Raw genomic sequence first — 14,115 nt, 5'->3', positions numbered from 1 at the left:
AATAGTAGCAGTAGCAGTAACAGTTACAGTAACAGTATCAGTCAGTAACAGTATCAGTAACAGTTGCAGTAACAGTAACAGTTGCAGTATCAGTAACAGTAGCAGTAACAGTAGCAGTATCAGTAACAGTAGCAGTTACAGTAACAGTAACAGTATCAGTAACAGTTGCAGTAACAGTAACAGTATCAGTAACAGTTGCAGTATCAGTTACAGTAACAGTTACAGTAGCAGTTGCAGTAACAGTTACAGTAGCAGTAACAGTTACAGTAACAGTAGCAGTAACAGTAACAGTAACAGTAGCAGGTGCAGTAACAGTAGAAGTAACAGTAACAGGTGCAGTAACAGTAGAAGTAACAGTAACAGTTAGTTACAGTAGCAGTTACAGTAGCAGTAACACTAGCAGTAACACTAGCAGTAACATTAGCAGTTGCAGTAACAGTAACAGTAGCAGTATCAGTTGCAGTAGCAGTAGAAGTTGCAGTTGCAGTAGCAGTAACAGTTACAGTAGCAGTAGCAGTTACAGTAGCAGTAGCAGTTGCAGTAACAGTAAAAGTTGCAGTTGCAGTAGCAGTAACAGTTACAGTAACAGTAGCAGTAACAGTTACAGAGGCAGTTACAGTAGCAGTTACAGTAGCAGTAACAGTAGCAGTTACAGTAGCAGTAACAGTAGCAGTAACAGTAGCAGTTGCAGTAACAGTAGCAGTTACAGTAACACTAGCAGTAACAGTAACAGTTGCAGTTACAGTAACAGTAGCAGTTACAGTAGCAATTGCAGTAGCAGTAACAGTAGCAGTTACAGTAGCAGTTACAGTAGCAGTAACAGTAACAGTTACAGTAGAAGTAGCAGTTACAGTAACAGTAGAAGTTGCAGTAACATTAGCAGTAACAGTAACAGTAGCAGTTACAGTAGCAGTAGCAGTTACAGTAGCAGCAGCAGTTACAGTAGCAGTAACAGTAGCAGTTACAGTAGCAGTAACAGCTACAGTAGCAGTAACAGTTGCAGTAGCAATAGCAGTAACAGTAACAGTTGCAGTAACAGTAACAGTTGCAGTTACAGTAACAGTTGCAGTAGCAATAGCAGTAACAGTAACAGTTGCAGTAACAGTAACAGTTGCAGTAACAGTAACAGTTGCAGTAACAGTAACAGTTGCAGTTACAGTAACAGTTGCAGTAGCAGTTACAGTAGCAGTAGCAGTTACAGTAGCAGCAGCAGTTACAGTAGCAGTAACAGTAGCAGTTACAGTAGCAGTAACAGCTACAGTAGCAGTAACAGTTGCAGTAGCAATAGCAGTAACAGTAACAGTTGCAGTAACAGTAACAGTTGCAGTTACAGTAACAGTTGCAGTAGCAATAGCAGTAACAGTAACAGTTGCAGTAACAGTAACAGTTGCAGTAACAGTAACAGTTGCAGTAACAGTAACAGTTGCAGTTACAGTAACAGTTGCAGTAGCAGTTACAGTAGTAGTAACAACTAGTTACAGTAACAGTAGCAGTTACAGTAACAGTTGCAGTAGCAGTAGCAGTAACAGGAGCAGTAACAGTAACAGCTAGTTACAGTAACAGTTACAGTAGCAGTTCGGATGTACATAACTGAGATTTCCATCCAATCTTATATAAACATGACTGTTCCATTCTCCATGGCAAGTTATCCATTATACAAGGATATATCTGTGACTCAATGAAGCCAGTCTACTCACCAACCCACCACACAAAGCATGTATTCAAACAACCTATTTGCCCAGGGACAAATTATATCTCATTCCTTGCTTACAGTCCAGTCACAAATTATATCTAATTTCTTGCTTACTGTCCAGTCACAAACTGCTGATACGGTCAGTAGCACAACCCAACACATAAGGAAATTCCAGAGTCCAGTCATATTGTATCCTATTATATCCAAAGAGAGACAATCCCACAGCCAGATGGAAACAGAGGCAGAAGGGGGGAAAGATCACGACACGGATGATCCTACATCCTTACCAGGGAGAAGGACAATTCAACAATCGTCAGATCAACATACTGTCTGTTACTGTATTCCAGACACCTCTACCACTACACACCGTTCATACAGACACTCAGAGAGAGTACTCTGCTAGCTGGGTTGAGCTCTTATACAGTCTCTCTCTGGTCTCTGCTCGTGACACCGCGCCTCTCCACTCAAAGAGTCACAGGGACAGGGTTAGTCACTGCCCCTTCCTCCCCAAACCAACTGCGTTTCCTCCTCCTCCTCCTCATAAATGAATGCCAGGGTGTCCAGAATATCGCTGTCCGTGGGAGGAACAAAGGGGACTCAGTGTCCGGAACCCCGCAGCAGATGCCCCCTGTCAAACACACACACACAGAACTCCCACAGAACTCTGCCCCCAAGCTGGGAAATCCATTCCCCTTCCCTGTGAGCTGTGAGTATGGCTGAAACGCACACAAAAACACAGACACAAATGCCAAGAAAGAGGGGGCAGCTACGTTTCTGATTGAGAGAAGGGGCGTGACGCCGTTGAATCGCACAAACTCCACTGACACACACACACACTTCCACAGTGTCCACACACACACTTCCACAGTGATAAGGCTCTCCGAGCGATAAGGCTCTCTGATAACACACACAGGTATGACATGTTTATAGTGCTTGGTATCTTCAACAGAATGGTAGCAGACCATAATGTTGTCTGTTACATGACAGAATGCTGTTCAATCATGTGAGCAACAACTCCCTCTGCTATTAACAATGACTGACTGGAAATGAATGAGGGCATTTTCCATCAGCTACCAGCCTAAGGAATGACATTGCTGAGACAAAGGCATCAGTACAGAGGCAGAATCAAACGTTGCACAAACCATTTAGGTGAACAACCACAACAAACTGAATCACAGATTTCCCATACCATGACAACAATGATAACTTTTTTTAAACATGTCCGTCCTTGTGATTATTTTAAGGAAAAGTTGGTCCAAACAGGTTGATACTGATTGAATGATAGCTTACTAAAAAAATAAGTGATATGTGGATTGTACATTCAGGAACTGTGCACTGTGTTCACTCAGTCTGTGTCCTTTAACCCCCCTCCCTCACTCCCACCACAACCACACATTCTACCTGTACACAGGTAAGAGTTTCTCTCCAGTCTGTTCAGAAAATAGTTTAGCCCCCTCTGCTGGTGCAAATCTGCACTCTAGGTAGTATTTGACCAGATTACCCTACTCACAATCCTAAATCATTAGAGGGATTAATTAAATAACATCTGACCCTGTATCAGTCGCTAAGGGCAGCTTCTACCTACTTCCCATTCCCATTTTGCCCCTTTACGAGATCCTATCCTGTTTCCCGATTCAGGTCTGGTGTTGACACACAGATGAGAGATGGAAGACAGTGTCTCGACAGCCTGACCCCAGAGAAGTGACTCAGTTCACTCCCCAGCCACACCTCTCCACTATGCTGTACCACGCCAAGGTCTCATAGTCTGTGTCCCTGAGGGTCTTTTTTCTGGCCCCTCCAGTTGGCTGTGTAGCGGAGTCTCTGTACCGATCCTGTTCAGACACGTCTGATAGGGTGAACCACTAAAGATCTTTGTACCAACCTCCCTGATAGGCTGAACCCCTCAGAGTCTCTACAGAGGAGAAAAGCTCCTTCTTCATGTAGTAGTGATTTTACAGGAAGTGTGAGGTTCCCTTTACCAGAAACGAGGTTGCATAACAACTGACTCACACACACAGAGCGACCCTGTGATTGCCTGGGTCACAGGGTTCATGTTTACAAGAACCTCAAGTCATGTGATCACTCAAAGGAACGACCAGACAAAACAAATCAAGACAAAACAAAAACCCAATTCCTCCCCTCAGTGCTGTTGTGGAAGGCAGTGGGCTTGTTCAACATTGCAGACGGCACTGCCAGCAAGCCGTGATTCACTGATGTACAAAAGGCATTTCACTGTGCAAGTGACATTAAAAACCTTGCATCACAAATAACTATTTTGTAGATCAGTCAGTCCCAGTTGACCCAGAATAAATCAGATTTTTGATTCTCTTGAACATGGCCCGTGTTTCCCACATGATGGGCAGGACCAACTAGTGGGTTTCAGCTAACTCCTCCTGGGTTGCAGCTGTTACTCATACAGATAACCATGGTGATACCACAGTAAGTGATAATCAAAGTGATAAGAAGGTGAATGGGACAGTTGCTAGGTACAGTAGTAAGGATAAGAAAATCCTGAACATCTGGCTGTCTCTCGTACCCTGATGAGATCATTTTGTCACTGAACAGCATTTACTAAATATATAACCAATCAGAACCAACAACACTGTTGTTGTATGCATTTCCTGGCTATGTGACCTCGGACAATGGAACAGCATGCTGAACATAGGTTAATTCTCTAAAGGTCATGACCTCTTCAATACAACACATTTTTATGGACCTTCAATCAAACAGGATTTAGAATTCTGCAAATTCTCTGGGCCCTTGAGTATTATCAGCTATGTGTTCTAGTTATATAATATAGTTATGTTTATCCTAATGCTATTGGTTGAAATTATGATGGCCAAACTCTATCTCACACCACAGTATGGCTCTGGAGAGCATTGTGGACAGAGCTGTATGTCGAGCGTATTGATTGGTTGGTCAGTGTGTTTTAGAATGTGGCCTTTGACTAATCAATCAGGATCTGCCCCAGGGTGACACACCACCAACAACAGAGAGATTCAGCAGGCTGATTTAGTTAGGCTTTTTTAAGGGGAAGCGTGTTGTGCTTTAAAAAGGGCCAGCGTACCCAACGCTTCCCCTCTTCCACCTCTCTGCTGGGGTCTCTCCATCCTCAGCTTATGGTTTGCATCCAAACCTACTGGATATATTCAGACATTAGTTTCAGCGGTATGAGGAGACACAGACTTGCACTGAACTCTCGTCTCATAGGCTCACTGAAACACTGGGAGGCATGGTTCTCACATTCATACGTGCTAACAACAAGGCCTTGTTTGCAAACACACTGGGGCACCTTTAATAGCCTGATAGAGACTGCAGTGTATTTACAGTGTTATTTTGGGGCAAGGGCAGGGCTGGGGCAGGCAACCTGCTGATTGGCTAGAGCAGCTGCATGCCGGTTGTTGTTGACCAATCCATAAGCGTCTGTGTGGGATGGAAATCTGACCAAGAAAGCCTTGTGCTCCTGACAATGGCCTATGGAGAGAGGAGGCTGGGCCCACACACAGGTTTGTTTTACTGTCCTCATGGGGACCAAATACTGAGTCAGAAAGTTACAGACGTACAAATACTGTATCATACCCTGCCCCCCGGAAAATGCTAACCTCCCCTGTTCTTGTAATTGTGAGAGTTCAGCATGTCTTAGGGGGAGTATATATGTGTGCCTGTAACTTTCTTACTCATCATTATTCACAATTCATGCATGATGATCCGTAATCATGCTAGCATCCACATTAATGTAGAAGTGTTCAGAAACATATTCTATTCTAATTTACAGTAAAAGTGACTCTAAAATGACACAATGCATTATTCACCATTCATTTCTATTGGGCAGAAAATAATCTGAAACACAACCAAAACAAACAGCAAATGCATCCAACAAGTTTGTAGAGTCACAAGCTTGATGGAATCATTGCGTTCTAGGAATGTGGGACCTACTTTAATACACATACTGTATAAGAGAATTTGTCCGAATACTTTTGGTCCCTTAAAATGGGGGGGTTAATGTACAAAAAGTGCTGTAATTTCTATAGGTTCACCCAATATGGATGGAAATACCCTCAAATTACAGCTGACAGTCTGCACTTTAACCTCATAGTCATTGTATCATTAACCTAGTTACTGTATCATTAACCTCATAGTCATTGTATCATTAACCTCATAGCCATTGTACCATTAACATCATAGTAATTTTATCATTGACCTCATAGTCATTGTATCATTAACATCATAGTCATTGAATCATTGACCTCATAGTCATTGTATCATTGACCTCATAGTCATTGTATCATTGACCTCATAGTCATTGTATCATTGACCTCATAGTCATTGTATCATTGACCTCATAGTCATTGTATCATTGACCTCATAGTCATTGTATCATTGACCTCATAGTCATTGTATCATTGACCTCATAGTCATTGTATCATTGACCTCATAGTCATTGTATCATTAACCTAGTTACTGTATCATTAACCTCATAGTCATTGTATAATTGACCTCATAGTCATTGTATCATTAACCTAGTTACTGTATCATTAACCTCATAGTCATTGTATCATTGACCTCATAGTCATTGTATCATTGACCTCATAGTCATTGTATCATTGACCTCATAGTCATTGTATCATTGACCTCATAGTCATTGAATCATTGACCTCATAGTCATTGTATCATTGACCTCATAGTCATTGTATCATTGACCTCATAGTCATTGTATCATTGACCTCATAGTCATTGTATCATTGACCTCATAGTCATTGAATCATTGACCTCATAGTCATTATATCATTGACCTCATAGTCATTGTATCATTGACCTCATAGTCATTGTATCATTGACCTCATAGTCATTGTATCATTGACCTCATAGTTATTGTATCATTGACCTCATAGTCATTGTATCATTGACCTCATAGTCATTGTATCATTAACATCATAGTCATTGAATCATTAACCTCATAGTCATTGTATCATTAACCTCATAGTCATTGTATCATTGACCTCATAGTCATTGTATCATTAACCTAGTTACTGTATCATTAACCTCATAGTCATTGTATAATTGACCTCATAGTCATTGTATCATTAACCTAGTTACTGTATCATTAACCTCATAGTCATTGTATCATTAACCTAGTTACTGTATCATTAACCTCATAGTCATTGTATAATTGACCTCATAGTCATTGTATCATTAACCTAGTTACTGTATCATTAACCTCATAGTCATTGAATCATTGACCTCGTAGTCATTGTATCATTGACCTCGTAGTCATTGTATCATTGACCTCGTAGTCATTGTATCATTGACCTCGTAGTCATTGTATCATTGACCTCGTAGTCATTGAATCATTGACCTCGTAGTCATTGTATCATTGACCTCGTAGTCATTGTATCATTGACCTCGTAGTCATTGTATCATTGACCTCGTAGTCATTGAATCATTGACCTCGTAGTCATTGTATCATTGACCTCGTAGTCATTGTATCATTGACCTCGTAGTCATTGTATCATTGACCTCGTAGTCATTGTATCATTGACCTCGTAGTCATTGTATCATTAACCTAGTTACTGTATCATTAACCTCATAGTCATTGTATAATTGACCTCATAGTCATTGTATCATTAACCTAGTTACTGTATCATTAACCTCATAGTCATTGTATAATTGACCTCGTAGTCATTGTATCATTGACCTCGTAGTCATTGTATCATTGACCTCGTAGTCATTGTATCATTGACCTTGTAGTCATTGTATCATTGACCTCGTAGTCATTGTATCATTGACCTCGTAGTCATTGTATCATTGACCTCGTAGTCATTGTATCATTGACCTCGTAGTCATTGTATCATTGACCTCGTAGTCATTGTATCATTGACCTCGTAGTCATTGTATCATTGACCTCGTAGTCATTGTATCATTGACCTCGTAGTCATTGTATCATTGACCTCGTAGTCATTGTATCATTGACCTCGTAGTCATTGTATCATTGACCTCGTAGTCATTGTATCATTGACCTCGTAGTCATTGTATCATTGACCTCGTAGTCATTGTATCATTGACCTCTTGGTCATTGTATCATTGACCTCGTAGTCATTGTATCATTGACCTCGTAGTCATTGTATCATTGACCTCGTAGTCATTGTATCATTGACCTCGTAGTCATTGTATCATTGACCTCGTAGTCATTGTATCATTGACCTCGTAGTCATTGTATCATTGACCTCATAGTCATTGTATCATTGACCTCATAGTCATTGTATCATTGACCTCATAGTCATTGTATCATTGACCTCATAGTCATTGTATCATTAACCTAGTTACTGTATCATTAACCTCATAGTCATTGTATAATTGACCTCATAGTCATTGTATCATTAACCTAGTTACTGTATCATTAACCTCATAGTCATTGTATCATTGACCTCATAGTCATTGTATCATTGACCTCATAGTCATTGAATCATTGACCTCATAGTCATTGTATCATTGACCTCATAGTCATTGTATCATTGACCTCATAGTCATTGTATCATTGACCTCATAGTCATTGTATCATTGACCTCATAGTCATTGAATCATTGACCTCATAGTCATTGTATCATTGACCTCATAGTCATTGTATCATTGACCTCATAGTCATTGTATCATTGACCTCATAGTCATTGTATCATTGACCTCATAGTTATTGTATCATTGACCTCATAGTCATTGTATCATTGACCTCATAGTCATTGTATCATTAACATCATAGTCATTGTATCATTAACCTCATAGTCATTGTATAATTGACCTCATAGTCATTGTATCATTAACCTAGTTACTGTATCATTAACCTCATAGTCATTGTATAATTGACCTCATAGTCATTGTATCATTAACCTAGTTACTGTATCATTAACCTCATAGTCATTGTATCATTAACCTAGTTACTGTATCATTAACCTCATAGTCATTGTATAATTGACCTCATAGTCATTGTATCATTAACCTAGTTACTGTATCATTAACCTCATAGTCATTGAATCATTGACCTCGTAGTCATTGTATCATTGACCTCGTAGTCATTGTATCATTGACCTCGTAGTCATTGTATCATTGACCTCGTAGTCATTGTATCATTGACCTCGTAGTCATTGAATCATTGACCTCGTAGTCATTGTATCATTGACCTCGTAGTCATTGTATCATTGACCTCGTAGTCATTGTATCATTGACCTCGTAGTCATTGAATCATTGACCTCGTAGTCATTGTATCATTGACCTCGTAGTCATTGTATCATTGACCTCGTAGTCATTGTATCATTGACCTCGTAGTCATTGTATCATTGACCTCGTAGTCATTGTATCATTGACCTCGTAGTCATTGTATCATTGACCTCGTAGTCATTGTATCATTGACCTCGTAGTCATTGTATCATTGACCTCGTAGTCATTGTATCATTGACCTCGTAGTCATTGTATCATTGACCTCGTAGTCATTGTATCATTGACCTCGTAGTCATTGTATCATTGACCTCGTAGTCATTGTATCATTGACCTCGTAGTCATTGTATCATTGACCTCGTAGTCATTGTATCATTAACCTAGTTACTGTATCATTAACCTCATAGTCATTGTATAATTGACCTCATAGTCATTGTATCATTAACCTAGTTACTGTATCATTAACCTCATAGTCATTGTATAATTGACCTCATAGTCATTGAATCATTGACCTCGTAGTCATTGTATCATTGACCTCGTAGTCATTGTATCATTGACCTCGTAGTCATTGTATCATTGACCTCGTAGTCATTGTATCATTGACCTCGTAGTCATTGTATCATTGACCTCGTAGTCATTGTATCATTGACCTCGTAGTCATTGTATCATTGACCTCGTAGTCATTGTATCATTGACCTCGTAGTCATTGTATCATTGACCTCGTAGTCATTGTATCATTGACCTCGTAGTCATTGTATCATTGACCTCGTAGTCATTGTATCATTGACCTCGTAGTCATTGTATCATTGACCTCGTAGTCATTGTATCATTGACCTCGTAGTCATTGTATCATTGACCTCGTAGTCATTGTATCATTGACCTCGTAGTCATTGTATCATCGACCTCGTAGTCATTGTATCATTGACCTCGTAGTCATTGTATCATCGACCTCGTAGTCATTGTATCATTGACCTCGTAGTCATTGTATCATTGACCTCGTAGTCATTGTATCATTGACCTCGTAGTCATTGTATCATTGACCTCGTAGTCATTGTATCATTGACCTCATAGTCATTGTATCATTGACCTCATAGTCATTGTATCATTGACCTCATAGTCATTGTATCATTGACCTCATAGTCATTGTATCATTAACCTAGTTACTGTATCATTAACCTCATAGTCATTGTATAATTGACCTCATAGTCATTGTATCATTAACCTAGTTACTGTATCATTAACCTCATAGTCATTGTATAATTGACCTCATAGTCATTGAATCATTGACCTCATAGTCATTGTATCATTGACCTCATAGTCATTGTATCATTGACCTCATAGTCATTGTATCATTGACCTCATAGTCATTGTATAATTTACCTCATAGTCATTGTATCATTAACCTCATAGTCATTGTATCATTAACCTCATAGTCATTATATAATTTCAAAGTGCTAGAGTACAGAGACAAAAGAACAACAAAATGAGTCACTGTCCCAATACTTTTGAGCTCACTTTACGTGGCAGGACTTGTAGATGATATCAGATTACTAAAGGAAACCCAGACATGACTTGCCCAGCAATGCAGAACTCCCAAATGAGCTAAATGCCTTTAATGTTCATTTCAAGGAATATAACACTATGCCTTGCATGAAAGCCCCTGTTTTTCTGGAAGACTGTGTGATCAGGTAGCCTAGCGGGTAAGAGAGTTGGACCAGTAACCAAAAGGTTGCTGGTTTAAATCAAGAGGAGACTAGGTGAAAAAGAAATCGATTTCCCCTTGAGCAATTTCTCCTGTAAATCCTTCTGGATGAGAGCTAAATTATGAAGAGAGCTCCGATGGGAGCAAAACTTTGAAACAGATGAACAATTAACAGTCTGGCCGCCGGGCCAGACGGAATGCCAGGGCATGTTCTTTTTTTCCAATGTTTTTATTATTCTTTTTTTACAATACATAACATACACATACAGATGCACACAAACATCCACAACATCACCCCTGCCCAGACCCACCTGCTCACACCCCCATCTTCCGCATCACTCTCATCACTTTAAACCAATGTTCCTCTCCGTCACCCACACACTTTCAACCATCAGATAATAAAGCATTTGACCTTTCCATCGTGTTAGTGACGGAGGATTGGTTGATTTCCGGCACTCATATGCCATGTCTTGAAATATGCTGACAGACGGATTAAATCTTCATTTACATTGTAATACTTCTTGACAGCCAACGTTCTAATTCTGACCATAGCTTTTGTACTTTATAGTACACAATATGATCAAAAGTATGTGGACACCTGCTCGTTGAACATCTCATTCCAAAACCATGGGCATTAATATGGAGTTGGTCCTGTTACATCTGCTCACGCCCTCTACTGCTCATCCTGTGTCTCCCTAACCTGCCCCCACTCCCCCAGCGCTCGCTCCCTCTTCCTCTCTCTCTGTGTGTGATTGTGTGGGCGGAGACAGGTGTGCTGGAGGCAGAGCAGATCCCCAGCTGCACCTGTTCCATAATCAAGACATAATCAAATACTCAGTCCTGCCACTTCCACACTGCCAGATTGTAACCTCTGCTCAGTCAGTCTGCGTTTTTAGCCGTTTGTTCCTGCATAGATCCTGTTTTCCCTTGCCTGACGCTGTTTTCCTCTCCACTACAGTTCTGTCCACTATGACTCCGGTCCCTGTCTTCAGTCCCACGTCTCGTCAGTCCTGCTACCCTGTCCTGGACTCCCCACTCTACTGTTTCCTTGGCTTCCTCTCCGGACCTGCTTCCCCATCCCTAACTGCCCTCGCTCCAGCCTCAGCCTCAGCACCTGGCTCCCTGCAACCTGCCAGAGCTTTCCCTGGCCTTCATCCCATCTTCCCCCTGTTTTTCAATAAATACCTTGGTTACCTTATCCCAGTTTCCTCGTCTGAGTCTGCTCTTGGGTTCACCTGCTCCGCTCCGCATAGCAGGTCCCCCCTTTGCTGCTCTAACAGCCTCCACTCTTCTGGGAAGGCTTTCCACTAGATGTTGGGTTTTTTAATAATATATTTGTTTTCTCATGGTTTGGTTGAGTCTAATTGTGTTACTGTTGTTGTCCGAGGGGTCTCTCTCTTTGCAACGCGCTTTTTCTCTCTCTCCCAATCTCTTCGACTGTCCCTCCCCCTCTCGCCACATCAGGGGGGGGATTAGCAGGGAGCTGCTCACTTTAAAGTATGACAACTATGCCTGCCTTTGACCTAGCTGGCATCTACATTCACACGCACAGAGCCAGAAACAGAGAGACAGAGAGACAGAGAGAGAGAGACAGAGACAGAAACACAGAGAGACAGAGAGAGAGACAGAGAGAGAGACAGAGAGAGACCGAGAGAGAGAGAGCGAGAGACAGTGAGAGACAGTGAGAGACAGTGAGAGACAGTGAGAGAGAGAGCGAGAGAGAGAGACATGGGCTAGCAGAGAGAGACAGAGAGAGACAGTGAGAGACAGTGAGAGACAGTGAGAGAGAGAGCGAGAGAGAGAGACATGGGCTAGCAGAGAGAGAGAGAGAGAGAGACAGAGAGAGAGACAGAGCGAGAGACAGAGAGAGACAGAGAGAGTGAGAGAGAGAGAGTGAGAGACAGTGAGAGATGGGCTAGCAGGGACAAACAGAGAGAAGAACAGGAAGCGAGGAAGGCTGAGGGAGAGCGAGAGAGAAGAACAGGAAGCGAGGAAGGCTGAGGGAGAGCGAGAGAGAAGGGGTAAGATGTTTTGGGAGCTTAGTCAGTGAGCGTAGAGGGCTGTTGCCGATGGTGGCCGTCTCGGTAAGTGCCGTCTCAAGGTGCTAATACTAGTGACATCATCATGGGAGTCACTATAACAGAAACTCAGGATCTGCTCAGCAACGCCTTTACTATCACCAAACATGAAGGGGTTTCTGGTGAATTTAACACCAGACAGGAATGCTGCACACACACATTAAACAAGCACAAGCAAGCCCACCATCACACAGAAAATATGTCAGCGCCTGTGAATAACTCCCTGTGAGCAAAAGAGGAATGTTTTTATCAAATAAAGCATATCTGTGTCATATAGTAGCTATTAAAATAGCTTTCCAGCGTTACTAATCCTGCTAGATAAGTGTTCTGCTGAGACGGAGCTTAGAGAGGGAGGACAGCGAGCGGAGGTGCTGCTAACAACACTAAGGGAAGGAGTGATTTAAACACTGACGGAAGTGCTGATATCCAACAGCTTTAAGCACTTTAGAAAAAACTTTCTCTGTCTGAGTACTGAGCTGGAGGGATAGTAGGACAGACAGATAGTCTTTACAGTGTCTTCACCCTCACTTAACAGCCTAGGAGAAAGTGTGGGTGTGAATACTGTGTGTGTGTGTGTGTGTGTGTGTGTGTAGGATATAAAAAGAGTTTGTCTTTACGTCATCCCGTTCACATAACAGGCTGATTGAGTGTGTTATATAATCAATCCATATTCAGTAGGCTACCTTCATTTTCTCATCTATTCCTATCGTTCTGCTTTGGTAATGTTGTTCATGTTCTTCCTGCCAATAAAGTGGTGTTGAGTTGGACAGTAAATTCATTTGGGATTGAGGCCTGCAGATTTCTTCTAATGCATTTAGGAGGAAATATGGACTCAGATAGGGTTGTTACGGTGACCGTATTACCGCCAGACCAGCGGAGTCATGACGGCAGTCAAATTTAACTTGACCATTTAGTCATGGTAACTAGGTTTCTCCATGCTCTGATGCTGATGGTTATTAGTAGCCTACCAAACTTGCTACCTGCCTGCCTGAACCACAGGAAAAGCGTCCTCCATTCTCTATTTAAGTGCATATTGTAGATGACATGTATTTTCCCCGCTGCCCCTGTTTCGAGACAGGTGCATGATAATGGTCCATTTTAAATCAACACAAATTTCACATATACATGATTTAGTATACGTAAAGACAACATTAAATCAATAATAGTGTGATGAGTGACATTACTAGCCTATCACCTGTGAATGATGTATTATCACCTGTGAATGATGTATTATCACCTGTGAATGATGTATTATTACTTGTGAATGATGTATTATTACCTGTGAATGATGTATTATCACCTGTGAATGATGTATTATCACCTGTGAATTATGTATTATTACCTGTGAACGATGCCCATAATCACACTCTTCATGTAGCCTAGACCAATAATGTTTAAATTAGGTCTGTATCACAACTATTGGCCAGATCATTTCT

The 14,115-nt window shown here is 41.2% G+C and overlaps 1 protein-coding gene across 39 annotated transcripts in view; it reads right to left on the bottom strand.

Moving 5' to 3' along the window:
• Positions 1-14,115, bottom strand: part of LOC110516128 (transcription factor EB) — a 76,444-nt gene that overhangs the window by 46,526 nt on the left and 15,803 nt on the right. For 10 of the 39 annotated variants that reach the window (XM_090205775.1, XM_036950452.2, XM_036950453.2 and 7 more), the window contains exon 1: positions 1,981-2,121. The exons of 11 other annotated variants lie outside the window; for them this stretch is intronic. The gene's annotated coding sequence lies outside the window, so the exon portion shown is untranslated. Of the gene's footprint in view, positions 1-1,980; positions 2,470-14,115 lie in introns of those variants that run through there. 18 more of the 39 variants (XM_090205770.1, XM_090205772.1, XM_090205773.1 and 15 more) reach the window with 8 other exon arrangements.

Source organism: Oncorhynchus mykiss, chromosome 17 (genome assembly GCF_057628025.1).
Source record: "Oncorhynchus mykiss isolate SJ-2025 chromosome 17, ASM5762802v1, whole genome shotgun sequence".
NCBI lineage: Eukaryota > Metazoa > Chordata > Actinopteri > Salmoniformes > Salmonidae > Oncorhynchus > Oncorhynchus mykiss.
This window is presented reverse-complemented; position numbering and strand designations above follow the sequence as displayed.